We start from the raw sequence: 21,716 nt of genomic DNA, 5'->3' as shown, positions 1-21,716 counted from the left end.
ACATGTTTGTTAAAACACACTTGAGCTGATATAGGCAGCTGGCTTGCTAATGTAATCACCGAATCATGGTGAAAGTTAAAAATAGCGAAAGAGCGGGGGAAAGCAAATGCTAATGCTAATCAAATGCAAAGCGTCATGTAGATCTCCATATGACAACTTACAGCACTTGATTTGGCAATGAGAATGAATGGAGGGTCTCGTGAGGGCACGTTTGGTGTCGGTGTGCAACTCTACGAAACTCTAAACAAGAAACCAGTATAGCAGAGGTTGGAGGAAGCCTCTGTACATAAAGAGTGTGTTCGAGTCCAGTAGATCAGGGCTCAGCCGTCAGCTCGTACAGGGCATAGATCAAGGTCAGCTCTTCTGTTTGTTTACACAATAACACGCCAAACACACGGACACCAGGAGCCCACTCCGATGACGCAAGCCACCGCGATGTTTGTCAGCCTCTTGCTGAGTGCCACTCGTGGAAGTCCAATTTAACTGAATAAATGCCGCGCGCGATGACAGAAACACTTCAGCCTGTGCAAGAGCTCCGGTGCATTGACAGGTTCGCACACAATTAAATGCACAGGTAATTAATTTGAGTCAAAGACAGGATGACTATTATTCATCAAGCTGTTCATGAATAATGGGTTCAATTATAATAATAAAAAACAAAAAAAACAATGGCTTACAATTCATCAAGTATTTTGGCATTTCGGAAAAGTGCCGTACATGCACTCACAACGAGACCATCATTTTCAATGTTTTAAGCATTTTAAAATGTTAAGATGGAATAAAATAGCAGGATGAAGTCATGCTTAAAGTAATAGTTTACCCAAAATTAAATAATGACTTAAATCTCAGCCTATCATATTGAGAATGGTGTGTTTTGTAGCTTGACAGCCTGCGGTTACTATGAACTGTTGTTGTAAAAAAAAGAAGCAGTGCATGATGGTCCATCAAAACATCTTGTGCTCCACAGAAAGAATGGTCCCAGTTTTTATTAAGTGTCTTGACTATGTACTAACATTTAAATCATTCATAGGACACAACGCACTGTAAGTACTGTACAATTGAACATGCGTGATTTTTCATTGTCCTCATATTTAAAAATAATACCTAAAAGTAATACATTTCTGTAGTTACATCAATAATTACACAGTTATAATTATATAATTACGCTCTTCCTTTACCCTTTAACCCATTAAACCAACCTATGCCACAAACCTTACACGTATCCTCAATAGCAGCACTAGTGTTTAACAACACAACATCTAATATAAAGTGTGTCCTAAAAAATAAAAGCATACATGTTACAGTGTGTCTCACAAAATCATTATTGCTGTAAACGGTCCACTCCCTCGAGGCAAGATATGATCCTAATAAAACAACACTTGCCCTTTAACAGAGCCGTATCTAGACTTTCATACATCATACGACATTCACAGACCTTTCATACATACAAAAATGATATATATTTCAAATAAAAAAAACATCATGCACTGTATCATTGTGCATAGGCATTCAAATGTACAATATTGCCGTACTGACAGCGTCTTAGATGCTTAAATCTGTGAACGACTTTACAGATGCTTAAAGAATGCTTAAAATCCTTTTTTATTTTCTATGAATATTTCATTCACGGAATTAATGGGTTGATTATTTTGTATTTAGGATCAATGCGTTTGATAAAGTTTTACAACACTACACTTTAAAATAAAAAAATGAACAAAATGTCTGAAATCGTTTAGCCATGACCCAAAAAATGCCCATGAAATACACCACAACTGCACTTTAAATTGATCACAAAATGAATTATTAAGCTGTATGTGTGCGTCTCCATCTTCAGTAGTGACCATAATCTCAAGAAGCGTATATTTATATTTTTAGTTGCTGGCGTTAATTTTATGAATAAAATAAATATAAAAAAATGAATATTTATATGGAGTAACCATTTTATAAAAGCAATAAGCCCCTCAAAGCCGTGTTTTACAGTGGATTTAGAACGGCTAAGGGGTTTTTAGGCACAGCCTGTTAATGGGTGAAGTAATTGCCTCACGCAGAATTTCTGGTTGCCAGAAACAGTGTCCTGCACATGCTCAGTGGCTGGACCAACATGAAATACTATGCTTTTTAAGGAGAGCAAACAACATTTATCGGTCATTTCATGCCAAATTTGATTGATTTCAGGATTTCTGTGGTAAATATGGCTGCGAGTGAGTTGACTTTCCTCGAAACAGACTTTGGTGCCAGTGGCTCTTAGTGCACAAACCATGTCAGGAGAAGCTGGGGTCATGAACATTAATTAGGTTATGGGATGTTTATGCCAAACGACAGACATTGGTACGTGAGTGTGCTTGCCAAAAGTGGGATTACCTTGTACCTCTTATTACACATCCATTCAGCATTCATTTTAAAACGAGTTTCTTTAGACTCTTGTATCACAAAACTCGCAAAAAAAAAAACGCCAGAGTTGATAAAACCTCTGTATAAGAGTAACATCACACTGGCAATGGCGATGTTGTTCTGGATGTCATTATGGTTGTGATTACCCGCAGCCGGATCACTGTCACACACTGATATATTCAACACATCATGACTGCGAATGGGAAATTGCTTGCAAATCTGATACACTGTCAGGGTTTGTTTTGTAATAATGACTGGAAAGTCCAACGCTATCTCACGACCAATTCGTACGAATTTGTACGAGTGATTAAAAGGTGGCTAATTCGTACGAATTGCCGTGAGATCGGGTTGGAAAGTCTCACTCTTTTTTTAGTCACATCAGAAGCTCCCCATGGTTGTAACATGAGGCATGTGTTTATTGATGCAACAACAATCTCTTTGGGAAAAGTTTGCAGCAATGATGACAGATGTTATGTGTCCTGAGGACAGACGAGAGAGTAACTGCTGTCAGCGTACTCCTGTAGAGCTTACAATATGTGATGCTATAGGACTGTGTATTTTTCTCTCTGAGCTTCCTGCTAATGGAGAATATAAGTTATTAAATCCAGAGGATTTGTCCCAGCATGCCCATTTGTGGGAATGCTTAAACTGGTTTAGATTTTTAATAGAAACAATTAAGCTTCTCTTGTTGAGAAACTAACGTAATATCTTATTTTTTTATGTATTTTATGTCGTTTGATGACTTACAGTACCACATTAATTAGATTTTGAGTAATGAGTGTCTATAAATGATAGTCTACCCTCATATCACATCTTTTATTTGAATAAGTCCAATTGGATCAGTATGTCAGTGGATCAGGAGCAGGGACCAAATTAGTTTCACTGAAACGTATAGCGGGCCGCAACTGTCGCTTCCAGACACTAATAATATGAATTTCGGGAGAGGATGATTACTATGGTATGATGGTTGTGGATGCAATCAAAACACAATCAATTTTGATTGCCGCGTGCAAGAAAGCAGGATAATCTATTGAAACTGATGCAAATGATGATGAGCGATATTTGAGCCTCTGTACTGTCAGGATCAGCCACTGGTGCTACGTAGTTTAGATTTTTTTTTTTTTTTTTAAACAAATTGTCTTTTTTTTTATTCTTAGGTATTTTTTTTACATTATTTATAGGAAATTAGAGTGAGAAAACAGGATGTGACCCAGGTCAGAAATCAGACTCAAAACTTGTGAGCAAACAGTTCCTGAGTCTGTGCAGGCCAGGGGTCTGATTGTGCGTAAACTCCTTTCTGAGAGCTTCCTCTGCTCTGATTGGGCAGATGACCCAGTATGTTGTGATTAGACCAATCTGCTTTGATTGCTTAGATGACCCAGTCTGCTGTGATTGGTCTACTCTACTCGAATTGGTCAGATGGTCCAATGAGTTGTGATTGGTCTCCTCTTCTCTGATTGGTCAGATGGCCCAGTCTGCTGTGATTGGTCTACTCTGCTCTGATTGGTCAGATGACCCAATCTGTTGTGATTGGCCTACTCTGCTCTGATTGGTCAGATGACCCAGTCTGTTGTGATTGGTCTACTTTGCTCTGATTGGTTAGATGAACCAGTCTGTTGTGATTGGCCTACTCTGCTATGATTGGTCAGATGAACCAGTCTGTTGTGATTGGCCTACTCTGCTCTGATTGGTCAGATGACCCAATCTGTTGTGATTGGTCTCCTCTTCTCTGATTGGTCAGATGGCCCAGTCTGTTGTGATTGGCCTACTCTGCTCTGATTGGTCAGATGACCCAATCTGTTGTGATTGGTCTCCTCTTCTCTGATTGGTCAGATGGCCCAGTCTGTTGTGATTGGTCTACTTTGCTCTGATTGGTTAGATGGCCCAATCAGTTGTGATTGGTCTACTCTGCTATGATTGGTCAGATGAACCAGTCTGTTGTGATTGGCCTACTCTGCTCTGATTGGTCAGATGACCCAATCTGTTGTGATTGGCCTACTCTGCTCTGATTGGTCAGATGGTTCAGTCTGTTGTGATTGGTCTACTCTGCTCTGATTGGTCAGATGGCCCAGTCTGTTGTGATTGGTCTACTCTGCTCTGATTGGTCAGATGACCCAGTCTGTTGTGATTGGCCTACTCTGCTCTGATTGGTCAGATGACCCAATCTGTTGTGATTGGCCTACTCTGCTCTGATTGGTCAGATGACCCAATCTGTTGTGATTGGCCTACTCTGCTCTGATTGGTCAGATGGTTCAGTCTGTTGTGATTGGTCTACTCTGCTCTGATTGGTCAGATGGCCCAGTCTGTCGTGATTGGTCTACTCTGCTCTGATTGGTCAGATGGCCCAGTCTGTTGTGATTGGTCTACTCTGCTCTGATTGGTCAGATGGCCCAGTCTGTTGTGATTGGTCTACTCTGCTCTGATTGGTCAGATGGCCCAGTCTGTCGTGATTGGTCTACTCTGCTCTGACCTACACCATCACATACATCAGCCTCTATCTCTATGACACAAAAACTTGAAGACAGTTATTTAGTTAGTTTCCGTACATGCATTTGCCACATGATGTTGTAGAAAAATCCTTAATTCGCCAAGTCAATAGAGGCGGAATATAAAACAACATACAACTGTATATCATTGTTTTTGTTATTATTACATTTAAAATCCAACTTCACATAACTGTACATTAAACATCAGACAAGTCCTGTTCAGCTCTGATAGTGTCACCACTGCATACTCGCTTGCAGTTTGGATGGATGAACTTGTTGCTGAACACTTGTCGCGTCACGCCTGGTTAAGACTGATTAAGCTACAGATGACAGAGGCAGATTGTGTTAACGTCATGAGTGTCTGTCCCTCCACAGGACAAATGACAGCGGTAATGTGATTTCACAGGGAGATAAAGAGCATGTGTGTTTGAGAACGTTTTATTAAATGAGCCCTGACCAGCATCCAGCTTCATGCGCAGTGTTTCATGCACTTGGACAGATTTAATAAACTCAGAGCTGATCCGTTTAACACACCACAAGAAGGAAAGCAGGAATGATTGGCAATACAAATTTGAGCTGGTTAAAAACAGAGAAGTCAATGCTAATTCAGTAAGTGAAGGGTTATTGTTTCCTACAGCTCTCAGGCACTGTTTGTACTTGTTGAACACCTGTAAGTACACATAGAGCACACATGAACACTGGGATACATGGTGCTGTTATTATCACAGGGTATGTGTGCTGCAGCACGTGTGATCACTGAACTTGTGATGAAACTCTAGGTGAACCCGTACGCTGTAGACCCCATAGGACAACTGGTGCTAACAACCTCTCGCAACACCACGTTAAACCCAATTTCCATTGAATGATTGAACGGTTTTAACAGCAGCGAGGTCCACCCTAGTAGTAACGTTTGTCCCAATGCCACAAACATACCGCACGCAAAAATGACAAGCCCTTTTTCAATCTGGCAAGATAAAATCGGATTGTTTTTCCAACTAACCTGGGTTGACAATCTGAGACTAGATTAAGTACTGAGTCATGTTCTATTCTTAGGCTGTGTTCAGACAAACAGGAACTATTTATATGTTTTTTTTGTTTTTGCATATTACAAAAAAAAAAAAAAAAACATGTAAAAATGAAATCTGATTAGAATCGGAGTCTAGAATGAGTTTCAGTCTAAAAGTTAAGATCAGTAAAGAAGTAAATGATTTCAGACACTTTAGCATTACAACAAGATCTCACGATGATAGATACTGAGTAGGGCTGTAAACGATTAATCGTGATTAATTAAATCCAAAATAAAAGTTTGTGTTTACATAATATATGTGTGTGTATTGTGTATAATTATTTTGTATATATAAATACACACACATGCATGTATATATTTGAGTAATATTTGCATTTATATACTGCATATATATTTTTATATGATTTAAATTATATATAAATATAACTATTTTATATATAAATAACACATTTTTCTTATACATGCATGTGTGTGTATTTATATATACAAAATAATTATACACAATACACACACATATATTATGTAAACACAAACTTTTATTTTAGATTCGATTAATCGCGATTACCTAATAAAAAAAATTACCTCCCCAAGTCAAAATATTCTAGTGACTGTTTACATCTAAATTTTTTAATTGGCCCAAGTGAAATTCTGTCAAATAAATTGAATTAATTGTTGCAATAGTGTGTTAAAATTGGCTCAATGAGAAATATGTCAGACTAATTGAACAATTTAGATGTTATCAGTCACTAGAAAATTTTGACTTGGGGATGTAATTTTTTTTTACAGTGTAATACTGAGTACAATATTATGTACAGTACGGTCATTCCAAATCAGAATTGAGTGCAATCTGAAGTGAACACCACTATGACGTTTTTCTTTGTGTATTTGACATACAGTAATAGGAAAATAAACAGTGTCTGGACAGAATATATGGTACAAATGAAGAAATGATACAATCTTCCCCTCTATCTTCCCATTTGCTGTTACCTGATTTGGTCCTATGATTCAGAAATCATTTGCTGCCTTAAATGGGAGAACTAAAAATACCCTAGATACTATGCGTAGACTGGTAGCAATGAGAAAACTGCCTTCAGAAAGGTGAAAAACAACAAGAAACACCACAAGCCTAATGTGATGCTTCCCACCTCACATACTGATATATCAGCCTAAAGCCGGGTGCACACTTTACAATTTATAATAGTCATTTATGACTGTTGCTTGTCAGACTGTGTTGTCATTAATGTCAGACTGTACAGCAGTCCAGACGCATTAAAAGCGGATGCACACAAGAAGACTTGTATGGGGTTTTACATCGTCAATCCGTGACATGTTCAGTGATGTGTGCTGCATTTACAGACGGGATGGAAATGGTGGCTAGCAAGCAAAAACAATTTCTAGAGTTATTTTTGATCATGACTTCTTTGGAAAAAACTAAACTGGGGAAAAACTAAGACGATGTGTGTGGAGCAAGTGGTTGTTGTTGTTGTTGTTGTCAAACTAACAATCAAAGAGTTCAGATTTTGGCCTCAGGATCTGAGGAATCCTTTAGGATTCACAAAAATGGTCTCAGATGAGACCAAATCTTATAATACAACCTGGCTTAAGTCATCTCTACTCCAGGAATAGAGGCACAGATATTGATTAAAACATAAACTATTCTTCTAATTCCCACAACCATGTGATTTCCACACTTTGCATCCATAACTTCAGACTTGTTGTAAACCAATCTTATAATAAATGTACGGGCTAAATTAATAAATTATTTATTTTCTTATGTCCAAGCACTTACTCCTTAGTCCCTACTTAAAAGTCTGAGAGAAAGGCTAAATAAAGCACAAGCATGAATATGCATTTCATTGATTGGACAAGCTTACACTTTCTACATTACTGGAATTCATAATTTATTTATTTCAGCCAGGGGCGTCGCTACATGAATGGCATAGTACATCAATGGGGCTTAGTACATTAATGCCGTAACATGATGCAAATCAAGCATATCATTAAATTGTACTTCATCATATGGTTCTATGGAAACACCAAAAGCCGAACATCCCCATAGGACGAAGATCGCAACCAAAATGAACAGTGCAGCTTCAACCTATCATATGCACGACAATTGTGTTTTGTCTCCGTCTCATATCTGTAGAACTTGGTTGCGCTGATGCCATCGCTATCATGTGTTAGTCTGAAGCCCTGGGTTTACTTTTGGCTTTTGGAACTTTTTTTGGACGTCATTTAATAAAAATAATTTGTTCACTGAATTAGGCAAAGCCATAAAATTAAAATGACTCCTACGCCCATGAAAAAGGGCATGTGAAGACATTTATGCCTGCAGTCTCTTGAGGTTTCCATTTAAAGAACAGCCGAAAGGTCCCCAGTTGCACACGTTTTCATCATTGGACCATGTAGGAGACTCAGCCTTCGTGTTCAGCAACAAGTGATGCATATGCAAGATGTAACTTGTCCTGAAGGTCTATATAATACGCAAAATTCATAAGAAATGAGGTCTGGTTTTCAATGAGACGAGAATATGAGAGTGAAACAACACAAAATCGTTGTCACATACTGTCACTATCCCAGCATGTGAATTTCAATAAAATGTAAATCGCTGAAAATTATTCAAGTATAGCATGCCTTGAGGTTTATACCCTATGATTAGAGACCTTTTCTCTAGTAGTTAATTGCTTGTTATGAAATGCTATCTTGGCTTGTAACAGCTTCTGTGTGATGCTGTAGCCGGTAGAAAAACCTATAAATGTCTAAGTGCATTAATGGTTCATGGCCACTTCAGGTCTCCTCAAGCATTAAAACAGTCTGGATGGGTTTATGTTTGCATTGCATTGTAAACATGTGTAAACTTCTCATAGATAATTCTGAATTGTTTTTTCCCCCCACACTTCCCTCCAACAGTGACGAAGCAGATGTCGAGTCCAGATACACATGACGTGGAAGCAACCAGTGTTGCCAGCTTGACTGGTTATCCGCTCAATTAGGCTGGTTTTAAACAAGAAAGTCTATAATACGTGGAGAGAGCTATCCATTAGCATTCACAGGAAGAACGCGACCGGGACACTGCCATCTTTTCTTCATGTGCATTCAGTTCCAGAAAGAGACATAAGTTTTTTTTCAGTCCACTGTTAAAAATCCTTACATTTTTAAGTACAATCAACTTGAATGTTTAAGTCATTTCAACTTAAATTACATTAAACTGACTTAAAAAGTGAGTTGCATCATGTATAACTTGTGAAATAAGCAATGTGAAAAATAGGTTGTCATTATCAACTTTTATAATTTCATAATGTTTTTAATTATATTATCATTATTGAGTTATGACAACATATGTTTTTACATTGCTTTTAATCATCAAAGCGATTTTATAAAAAATTTTTTAAAAGTTATACACCTCAGCTCAACTCATTTATTTAAGTCAGTTTAATATAATTTAAGGTGAAATGATTTAAACATCCAAGTTGATTGTTTTGGACCCAATTGACTTTCATTATATGGACAAAAACAGAGACATTCTTCTAAATATCATCTTTTATGTTCACCAAGAAGTTTTCACAGGCCATCTTTTTTGTTCTGCATGCAAAAAAGTCTAACAGGTTTGGAATGGAATTAGAGTTAGTAAATTAAGGCACAAATTTAATTTCTGTCATGACAACTCTCAGAGTATTTGGCATGGCAATGGATATGACAATATTATTATGTTTGGTCTTGGCAGAATAGATCTGCTGCTCCAAATATGGGACTTGCTACTGCTAGTACACACACAAAACACAGCTGTGTGTGTGTATATACAGTCATGGCCAAAATTGTTGGCACCCCTGGTAAATATGATCAAAACTGGCTGTAAAAAATAAATCTGCATTGTTTATCCTTTTGATCTTTCATTCAAAAAATTGCCAAAATTCTAACCTTTCATTGAAGCAAGAGAATTGAAAGTGGGGCTAAATCACATTATGAAATAAATGTTTTTCTCCAAAACATGTTGGCCACAATTATTGGCACCCTTTTATTAAATACTTTTTGCAACCTCCTTTTGCCAAGATAACAGCTCTGAGTTTTCTCCTATAATGCCGGATGAGTTTGGAGAACACCTGACAAGAGATCAGAGACCATTCCTCCACACAGAATCTCTCCAGATCCTGCAGATTCCCAGATCCATGTTGGTGCTTCTTCTCTTCAGTTCAGCCCACTCGTTTTCTATAGGGTTCAGGCCAGGGACTGGGATGGCCATTGCAGATCTTGGTTTTGTGCTCAGTGACCCATTTTTGTTTTGATTTTGATATTTGTTTTTGGATCACTGTCCTGTTGGAAGATCCAAACATGGCCCGTTATAAGATTTCTAGCACAGTCTGTTAGGTTTCGATTTTTTATCTGTTGGTATTTGATCCAATCCATGATGCCATGTATCTGAACAAGATGTCCAGGACCTCTGGCAGAAAATTAGGCCCACAGCAGTAAAGATACAGCAGAGTATTTCATTTTACACATGGGGTACTTTTTTATCCCTGTGTGCACCAAACCCATCTTAAGTGTTTGCTGCCAAAAAAGCTATTTTTTTGGTTCCTCTGTCCATTTCAAAATCTCAGATCCTCTGTCAGATCAAAAGGATAAACAATGCAGATTTATTTTTTACAGCCAGTTTTGATCATATTTACCAGGGGTGCCAACAATTTTGGCCATGACTGTATATATATATATATATATATATATATATATATATGTATGTATATATATATATATTGTACATATTATATATACCTGTATAGAAGATCTATACAGGTGGAGCTGGGGAAGTTGGAGGGTTTCTGAAAGCATGCCAAAACTGCTACAGCAAAATGCTGACCAAGCATTTGAAGGTTAAGCAGCGAGCTCATTGGCTACTGATACAGCAGGAACCAATCGGCTGTTCCCTATAGAGAAAGATGTGATTATACAGTGTATTGAGTTAAGGACCTATCAGCCTGCGTATAGAGTTTCATGACAGAACTGTGTCTGTTTTGGGTGAACTGTTCCTTTAAAGGGGGTCACACATTGGACAAGAAGCCCCATGCCACATTGTGTCACAATTAGGACAAAGTGCAGGTCTTGTATAGGATGTGTTGTTCTGTTCGGGTGAGCTCAAGTTCAAAACAGTACAATCTATTCACTCTACAGACAAAAATAACATACAAACGTTTTTGCACTTCACGAATGAACATCAATAAGTTTCCAGGTTGCTGTATGAAACAGCACAAAATGAAAAAGTAAATTATGTGAGTGGTGCTCTGTGGTGTAGCAGGTTTTTGAGGAGGCCTCTGAAGTGGTACCTGGGCACATTTACCTAAGCAACAGCACCCGATGGGTTGCACAGAAAAACAGTGTTTTTTGAATTTTCTGTTCCGAATTGTCCTCAAGTGTTCAGAGCATTACAAACAAAATATTAATATTTAAAGGGGAAATCGGAAGGCTTTTGTGTCTGTGCCTTGATTGGCGACATGCAAAATTGATGTTTCTTTTGGAACTGTTTTTATTGACCGACATATAAAATGGCCAAAATGTCTGAAATGCAAATTACTCAATGTCTTGTTAGAAAATGTTGTAGTAGCCTATAAAAAGCAGGTTGTACTGAAAAGCTGCTCAGATGTGATTACCTGCAGCTGAACCATTTTAGGTTTAATGATAGTGGTGGTGATTCATATGCTTTTAAATCGTTGCAATAAAAGATTTAAACTCTTTTAGACAGTTCAACTGCAGGTGTGTGTGAAGACTGCTTTATCAACAGCAGGGAACATTTACTGAACAAATACCAACTTAACGCAACCACAACCGTGAAAACTTCTGTAGTGACAGACACCGTTTTCAGTACAAATCGATGAAGAAACATTGAGTTTTAACAATCAGCTAAAATACAGGTTATGCTACACAAAGCAAGCATATTCGAGTAAATAACCAGTTTAGCAAATAATCAACAAAGTCGCGATCACGAGCTGGAATAATTGAGGGATCACTTGCGAATTAAATATAGCGATATATTTTAAGCTGCAAGTGATGCTTCAGTTATCCAGCACGTTGTTTTTGATTAGCATATTTGCTGATGTATTAAACTAAAGACCAACGTTAAAACGGCGGGGGAAACTGCTCTGAAACACGATTATTCTAATTTTACAATGAGCAAAGTTATTATTAAAATACGATTAAAGGGCTGTCTAACTCAATTTTGGAAATGTCATCAACTGTCTTCGTAGCAAATTCTTTTAATAATCTCGCGCGGTGTCGTGTGTGCCCACGGATTCAATTAAATGGGGTTTAATCTAGCAATATATGTTCTTATAAACAACTTCACAATTTAATTTCATTAGCCTACTTTCATTTAGTAGCCTAGCCTATAGGCAAACATGCTAAATAGACGTGTGAAAGTTCTTCATGTTCGCATACGCATAAAAACAAAACAAAAATAAACATAATTCAGGGAATATTATTTTAGGCTATAGTTTTCTCTATATGGTTACATAACTCAGCTGTTGTCCTATCACAGTCTCCTGTATGATAAGAATGAGTTAAGCAATCAGACAGCCTGTTTTTAAGTTGTCTTTCGCAAGAGTAACCTACATTAAACCGATAGATTTTTAACTTTAGGTGTTACTTATTTTTCTCCACCAAATAACATTTTTATGTTAAAATGCGCATATTATATCGATAACCTAAAAGAGCTGCAAATGTCGCTTTTACTGAACTTCAACTTCCCTCTTTCTCTGAAACACAATGCAAAAGATGCAACTTTGTGTAGTTTAACTATCCAGGACAAAACTTAAACTAATCGCAAAGGTTACAGATAAGGAATAAATCTAAAGTGTTTACCTTTAGCTCGTTTAATTCTGCGAAAGTCCCCAATCTGCGATCCACAAGCGCGCATCTTCAGATGAACGAAACTGAATCCCAGTGCAGGATTAAACACGTAATCCAATCCTGAATGGATTGATGCGAGACGAATCCTTCGGAGAATATCAGTCTGCTCTTCAGGTTTGGTGTGACTGGTCTATGGTGACAGGCACGCGCGCGCACACACACACATAGTTCCAGCGCACGAGCAGAATGAAGCGCTCAAAGTGAAGCTGCGGAGCGCGTGTCCACAACATCATCATCATCATCAGCCTGACGTCAACACTCAGCCCATGCAGCGACCACTGCTAACTGAATTATACAGGTAACTAAAGGACGGCATCAAATATGAGACGAATGTAAGATAATTTAATGAAATAATAATAATAAATAACGCCCAACTTCTGCAAATATGACACTGAATGTGACATACTTTTTTTTTACTCTGCCAAGTAGCTACTAGTAACATGTTTAATATACACTGCATTTTTTTTAGGACAAATTTTCACTGGGAAATTGCTTGTAACTTAAACGTGAAATTTTAGAAAAACTGAATCATCTTTTTTTTTCCATGAAACGTACTCCAACAATCTTTGTGACTTCTTTTTTTACAGTGTACAGATGTAACACTTTTTACTCTAGTAAGTATGCAGGTTTATTTGTAAGGTAATGTATGTAAAGCACCAATATGTCCAAAAAAAAACCCAAAAGAACACACATTGCACTTTTGTGACAACATGCCACACTATATGGGGTAAGTTGTCACAATGGAACCTGCCTACGGAAATAGCCCTTTACACATTTACATATAATAATACTTTTTTTTCCTGCAAAATTTCAACGGCTTGAATGCAAAAGGTAACAAAAAATATCAAACCATTGTTTTGGCCAAAATAAACTAGTCCTGTAAATAATACATTGTATAAAATGAAAACATAAAATATATGTGACCACCTGACATTATGAAATACACCCTTGTCCAGAGAACTCTTTGTTTATATCTGATATAGATGACTGCTATTTGAATGTCAGTGTGGGTTTATCCAACAGCTACATCAAACAAATGACATTTCTTAGACACCAAAAGCTTTAATGAAACTGACTGGTCTCAGTTTTAAATATGATAAAGTGTATGACTGAAACCCACACAAAGAAACTCTCCATTTAGGGACCTAAAGAAAATTCAGGCAGTGCTGTAACTCACTCATCATATATACAGTGTCACGGCACATACACAATACCATAATGTCCTCTGCACACATAACACAACGACTAACAAAACACAAGTGTAACACAAGCTCTATGTACCCATGGAGGGAAGACTAGACTAACAATATAACAAGGGGGTATGGTGAAACTAACCAACATGACAAACTACAAAGAACTACAAAACCTGGCACAAGACAGGAAATAACCAAAGAGTCCACAAACACAGAGAATACATGATAGACATCACGTTCGTCAACCTAAAGATTAGGATATGGAAACATGCACCATCACAAATCATGCAACAAACACGCTGTGAATGAGACCCATTGCTGTGTTTCGTTTGTGGAAATCTGCTCCCCTCTGCTGTGTGATTTATTTTTGTGTGTGAAGAATCACTGGGAGGTCCATCATTACACTGAAAGCCTCACACAGAGCAACTGCAATGTTCGCTTAGTCACATAATTAAATGTTAAAACCCCATCAACATTGTTCCTTCAGAGGATATGTCATCTATATATATATATATTTATTTGAAGTAGCACCAGTTTCTCAACCAATGGCATGAGTTGATATCTGTTTGTTTGACCAATGGCATAATCAGGAGGGTTTAGGAAACAATTTTGTGTGTTGTTGTGACAGATGCTGAATTCGACATACCATCAATATACCATACCTGACAGCAACAGTGTCGGCCCATGTGGATTCAACGTGTGCCAGAGGGATACACTCTAAAAAATGCTGGGTTGTTTCAACCCGCAATTCGTACGAATTTTATGAGGTGGCTAATTCGTACCAATTCATACGACCTCACTCGTACGAATTTGTACGTTTTTTGCTAAATCGTACATATTTTACGATTTGCCAAAATCGTATGAATTCATACGAATGACCTACCCCTGACCCCGCCCCTAAACCTACCCATCACGTGGGTTTAGACAAATCGTACAAATTCGTACGAGTGAGGTCGTACAAATTCGGATGAATTAGCCACCTTTTAATCACTCGTACAAATTCGTACGAATTGGTCGTGAGATAGCGTTGGTTGTTTCAACCCAATTTTGGGACAAATATGGACAAACCCAAACGTTGGGTTAAAAATGTAACCCAACGGCTGGGTTTGTCCATATTTGACCCAAAACTGGGTTGAAACAGCCCAGCATTTTTTAGAGTGTATTTAAAAATAGTGCATTAGTAGTACTAGTACGCAGTTCCGAATTCAGCAATAACCATTACACAATGTAGGCCTATGTGGAAAAGAGTTCTGTGAAGATTCTTGAACAATTCTCCTTTGGTCTTATGGGAAAATAACAACATACAGGTTTGGACCCAGCAAGCAATAGCCGTCATTTCACAGTCTGGTTTAACTATAGACCACTTTTAGCCAAAATAACCTTGAATTTGGTTACAGTACATGTCGTTTTTGCCCAAATATCTTGCGAGATGTACGATATTCCATCATGTTAGCAAAGTAAACAGTGATTACAAGGTGTTTGGTTTTGTTTCTTCACTCATTTAATTTCTTTGTTATCTAATTGATGACTAGTCTATTCTCGGTCTATGGTTTAGACGTCTATTAAATGTTCACTGACAGCCCAAATCTTTTCCTTGCTTTAGCCTATAGAGCTGGTAAGTCCCGCCCCCTCCGCTAACCCCGCTGGACCTCAAAGTTGAAAAACCGTCAATGCAAGTGAATGGGAGAAAATAATTATTTTCTGGTCCCGTTTGAATTGTGCCATGAATTTGAACATATGTTGACTGTGAATTTTTTACATAATCTTTCGTGTGAAGAATGCTACAATTTAGCGGGTAGAAGTTTGATACGGGTAGACTTTGTGTGAGAGCACTTTGTGGACTACAACTCTTCGCTGCTTTCGGCGCGTTTGAAACGTCAACACCACTAGCTCACGGCTCTAGCTCACGGATCCCGCTAGACATGGCTGTGTCTTTGGTGCACTTCACCGCCTTCTTTCAGGGAGAGGACAAAATCGTTGAGGTTGGCGAAAACCACGGGTAAGTCAACTTTATGGGGTGACGTCACATAGGCGACATGTAGTCTTTCTCGTTATGTCTTTTCCACAACTGCTAGCCGACGAATCATACCATATACTGTCAAACTTGTAACATGAAAGATTATATAAAAAATTCACAGACAACATATGTTCACATTCATGGCACAATTCAAACGGGACCAGAAAATAATAATTTTCTCCCATTCACTTGCATTGACGGTTTTTCAACTTTGAGGTCCAGCGGGGTTTTACGGAGGGGGCGGGACTTACCAGCTCTATAGGCGTCTGGCGTGTTTTTAGACGTCTTTTAAACGCAAAAATAGCTACCTGGGTGGGGAGTGACAGAAGGGTGAGTAAATAATGACAGAATTTTTATCATTCCCTTAAAGTATGACTGAAAAACGTTCAACTGGACACTTCCCTCCAACAGTTCTTCTTTTAACCCCGACTAACAGCCTCCTCGTGAAGCTCCCCTGACTCCACTCAACCCGTACGGCATCCTTCCGCTTCAAGCCATTCACGTGTAATCCTGATCCCTTGCTTACGGTGACACCGCAGTAATCGTCGCTGTGTGGGAGTCATCAGGCCCACGGATGCATCTGTTAGTGAGTGCCACTGAAATGCCAAGCAGAAATAAATACCGCTGTCAAGGGTTATTGACCCCATGATGAGTGACTTTCCTACTAGGGAAGTATTAATAATTACCAAGCATGCATGTTAATTTGAGAGGACAGGCTGCGTCTCAGTTCAAGTGATTCAATACAAACAATGCATTTTCACTTGGATTCATTATGATCCAAGGGTCTGGGTTTATAGGGTAGACTTACATTTTGAAGTACTTAGTATTAATTTTCCATATTCCCAGAGATGATGCTGAAACATATGGTGGCACTTTATAAAATCCGTCTGTTTATAAGTGAAAAGTTGCAGTATATAATTCAGAGTCTTCATTTTTTTTCCCTTCTATGTACTATAAATCCTTCCATGAATAATGGGCGATCTACTGGGATCTTTTATTGTTTTTCTGAGTGTTCGCTGCGGTTGTCATAAGCGGTGGATTTCATTAAGCGGCAATGTTTTCTTCCCCAGACACGCACATCCATTAATCTATTGCTCATCGCATTTATCCGCTGACCCGCAAAATACTGAGACAGATGTAAGTATGATGCTGTCAAATAAAACACATGTTTGAGTCCTTGAATTTATGATCAAGAAGAATACTGGCATCCAAAACTCAATCTTCCAACATATCACATGGATGTCATTGCAATTACTGTTAGTTATTTGTTTGTTTTCTGACATTCTCGTTTTGATTTGGAAATGTCTACTCAAGCCTGACCTTCAGACCAATAACAAAAAGCATCACGTGATTATTTATCAAAACTTGTTACATCATGTCATATTTGAGGAGCATAGAGTTGGACCGTCTGTATCACAATAAGTTGGCATGATGGTACACAACCTAACCTAATTAATATTCATGAGCTAGGCTTTTGCATTGCTGTGACCCTGTCTGGCGTGTCCTCACCTCCTCTTAAAACGAAGAGACACTCATGCACTGAGGGATAAATAAACAACATTGCAAAACTTCAAAAGACATGTTTTCCCTCCCCAGCTCCTAGATGCCCCTGTTTACTGTGAACTCTGTCCCAATGCAAAGTTCATTGCCCAACTTTAAAGATAAGCTTTGGTGAGTCAAACGACTCTTGAGTAAACAACACAGGTCACTGTTCATTCTTTCAGTGTTTCTCCCTAGTAGAAGAAAGACAGTTATGATCAAACTTTAAAGAGCAAGAATGATTGTTACAGTCAAGCCAAATGTTGACTGTCAAAATATAATTTATTTTCCAAAATATATAATAAATGCCCCTTATAAATATGTTGGGGAGGAGCTAGTTACATTGTCAACATTTCAGCAGCTACAAAGTTCTTAGTCAAAAGTCCAATTACACAAATGTTTGTTTAACTAATGGATTTGGTTTCATGTCCAGCATTGGGGCATATTGCCTCAAAAGTTTTTAGTGTGTGTAATGAGATGTTCAGTAGTTTTATATAGTCAATTACAGTCAAGTTTTCAGCATGACAAACAGCATGAGAGCTAGCCCCAATCTGAATATCATTTAACCCTTTGGTGCTCGTCCCATGCCGGTCAAAAATGAAATGATTGTACTCTATTTTAGTTTGATACTGTTTTTTTTATTTTTTATTTTTAGGGGATTTTATGGTACTAAATTATATTTATGCTGTATTCGTAATCCATTTATTCGCTTTTTCAGCATAGACCTGAAAATATGTACATAACTACTTAAACTGTGGTAAATCTTGAATGCTTTGGAGCACAGACTTAGGTTTGATCTCTTTTCAAAGGTGACACTTGGCAAAACATTGCTGAAGTGAAAAAAGTTAACTTAAAAAAAAGTTACTGAATTTTACATGTATTGTTGTGAAAAATACTTATATTTATATTATCTTAAATATTTTCAAAAACATGTTTTACTCTAAAACTGCAAGGATATCAATGCCATAATTCTAAACAAGTTGTGTTTCAAAATTGAGCCTGGTATCTCAAAAAAATTGCTTTCAGTAAGATATTGTTTGGCCGCAGTACCAAAAGTTTTAACTAGATGAAATTCGTCTCCCATTCATTTCCAATGCAGTCATTTTTTGACACAAGTGTGACTATTATTATTTTTTCAGGACCATTTTAACCTTTTCAAATCATGTCTAGGTTTTGTTTTTCACATAGCAAGTGCCAAAACATTTCCCAAATGTCGTACCATTACGATGAATTTTTTTTTTTTTTCGAGCACCAGATGATTTTAATTAAGCTAGTAATACAGAATAATATAGTACTATACAAATTGCTTTTGAATTTAAGCAAAAAGTTAATGAAAATATAATTACCGGTAGTCATAAAAAAACATCAAACTGGCACACTGTAAAAAAATGTCTGATTGTTACAGAACAAAAAAAAATACTACAGTAAAAATCTGTTTATTGGCTAACATGGCAGAACCTGATTTCACCAACAGCAACATGTTCCAGGATCAACAACTTTAATGATCCTGGAACATTTCAATCAACCAATCAGATTTGAGGGACAAGTTTACAGGTAATGTCAAGTTCAACATCAGTGTTGTTCATCATTTCCCTCTGATTTTAGGGATAACTTTGAGGGATTTTGTTAGGATTCAATTTTCGGATAGGAATGTTGTCATCAACTGATTTCGCTGTAAAATACTGTCACAATGTAAAATGGGTTTAGCAAGTAAATTCTATAAATTACCATATTATTTACAGTGAACAAAATAGTAAAGGTCCATTCCCAGAAGTCCCTGTGTGACACATCACATATGATTTTATTAGGGCCCAAGCCCTGAAAGGGCGAAGGCCCTATTGTTTTCCTTCGGATTAATATTATTATTTTTCTTACGACTATTCGGGCACTTTTGGGGGCCTTAACGTGCTCAAAAAATCTTGAAACTTTGCACACTGGTCAGAACCCGCGGCCATTAGAGCCGGACTGAAGCTGGTACCCGGGCGTGGCAGGGGGGCTCGACAGCGCCCCCTGCAACGGGGTCCGAAAACTTGGTCCATAAATCAAACACGCTTGCATGAAATAATATGAAACTCGGTACACTTATAGATCTCACCGGTTCATATATCCTTCATGCTCTGACTTTTTACCCCAGCCCAACAGGAAGTCGGCTATTTGGGGTAGTTAGAAAAACGCATTCAATGGAATTTAAAATACTCCTCCTAGACGATTCAACCACTCGCCACGAAACTCGGTGTGCATGAAGTCAAGACATGGAGGATGATAAATTGCGAGGGGATTTTTGATATCTCGAACGGTTTGGCTGTGGCGAGGAAACAAATTTATGGCGAATATTGGAAACAGGAAGTGTGTTATAACATCCTCATACATTAATTGATCTTGATGAAACTTCAGCAGTGTGTTCGCTGTAAGAGGCCGATCACATGGGTGTGACTATTGTGAGTCAAAGTTATAGCGCCACCAACTGGCAGCAGGAAGTGTGTCACTTTCAAAATGCTTTGAATTCACCCTCTTATTTTTACCCGATTTGCTTCAAACTTCATCTGTATAATGTAAACACACGACAGATGTAGACCTGGGAAAGGATTATTGATATCTTTAATACTGTCGCCATGGCAACGCTTTAAACTTTTATATTCTTTTTGGATGCATTTGAGGCTCTTAACATGCTTCAAATTGCATGAAACTCAACATGCATATCACATTTATTGCCTAGTACACTTGTGCGAAGTTTCAGAAACGGGCGTGGTAAGGGGCTCAGTAGCGCCACCTTTAGTCAAAAATGGGGTATTAGTTTTAACTACAGTAACCAAACTCGGTATGTATATTCTTCTCTTCGATCCGGACAACTTTCTAATTTACAGTCATTAGCTCTGACCAACAGGAAGTCAGATATTTTGGTTTGAATGTGTACTTTTCGGAGCATTTTCCCTCTGCCCCTCTGCGTCTCTGTGTGTGTGTGAGAGAGGAGGGGGGCTAGTTTAGTTTAACCCTTTCTCTGCTGTGTGCAAAATCTCTGGCACTTTTGAGGGCCTTAACATGCTCGAAAACTCTTGAAATTTTGCACACAGGTCAGAACCCGCGGCCATCAGGGCCAGGCTGAAGCTGGTACCCGGGCGTGGGGCAGGGGGGCTCGACAGCGCCCCCTGGAATGGGATTCGAACACTTGTCCGTATATCAAAAACGCTTGCATGTAATAATATGAAACTCGGTACACATTTAGATATCATCGGGCCGAACAACTTTCGTGCTCTAAGTTTTACGCCAGTCCAACAGGAAGTCGGCTATTATGGGTTGTATGAAAACGCATGTCCCTGGAATTTTATATACTCCTCCTAGAAAAATTATCCTATCGCCACCAAACTCGGTCAGCATGAAGTCAAGACATTGAGGATACTAAATTGTGGACGGATTTTTGATATCTCGAACGGTTTGGCCGTGGCGAGGAAACGAAATTATGGTGAGAAAAGAGAAACACGATGTGTTATAACGTCTTCATACATTAATTGATCTTGATGAAACTTCAGTAGCGTGTTTGTTGTAAGAGGCCGATCACATGGATATAACTAATGTGAGTCAAAGTTATAGCGCCACCAACTGGCAGCAGGAAGTGTGTTACTTTTGACAAAAGTGGGGGGGGTTAGTTTTACCTACAGTAACAAAACTTGGTACGTATATTGTGCACATCGAGCCGGACAACTTTCTAATTTACAGTCATTAGCTCCGACCAACAGGAAGTCAGATATTTTGGTTTGAATGTGGTTTTGTCTCTCTCTGCCAGAGTTCCTCCTGCCATTCTTTGTGTGTGTGTGTGTGTGTGTGTGTGTGTGTGTGTGTGTGTGTGTGTGTGTGTGTGTGTGTGTGTGTGTGTGTGTGTGTGTGTGTGTGTGTGTGTGTGTGTGTGTGTGTGTGTGTGTCTCTCTGTGTGGGGAGGGGAGGCAGGGCACACACACAGACAGCTCCCCCTGTCTGTGTGTGTGGGGAGGGGGGCATAAAGACTCTATTAAAAATAGGTATATTGTGCCATCTAGTGTTTTATACTATGTATACATGTGTTTTTTTTTCTTTTAAACAAGTGTTTTAAAGTACAGTAATTTCAATGAATATATATACCACACTTCATAGGAATTTTCGGTGTTGTGTACTTACAATTGCTGCTGATTTCATGT

At 38.3% G+C, this 21,716-nt stretch overlaps 1 protein-coding gene across 2 annotated transcripts in view; it reads right to left on the bottom strand.

Annotated features, from left to right (window-relative positions):
• Window positions 1-13,029, bottom strand: part of gcgra (glucagon receptor a) — a 101,264-nt gene extending 88,235 nt beyond the window's left edge. Inside the window, exon 1 of one of the 2 annotated variants that reach the window (XM_079623427.1) lies at window positions 12,751-13,029. The gene's annotated coding sequence lies outside the window, so the exon portion shown is untranslated. The remainder of the gene's footprint in view (window positions 1-12,750) is intronic. The other variant, XM_079623429.1, reaches the window with a different exon arrangement.
• Window positions 13,030-21,716: the final 8,687 nt, after the last annotated feature.

This window comes from Phoxinus phoxinus (assembly GCF_949152265.1).
Source record: "Phoxinus phoxinus genome assembly, chromosome: 1".
Classification (NCBI taxonomy): Eukaryota; Metazoa; Chordata; class Actinopteri; order Cypriniformes; family Leuciscidae; genus Phoxinus; species Phoxinus phoxinus.
The sequence above is the reverse complement of the archived record's forward strand: the minus strand, read 5'-3'. Positions and strand labels throughout refer to the sequence as shown.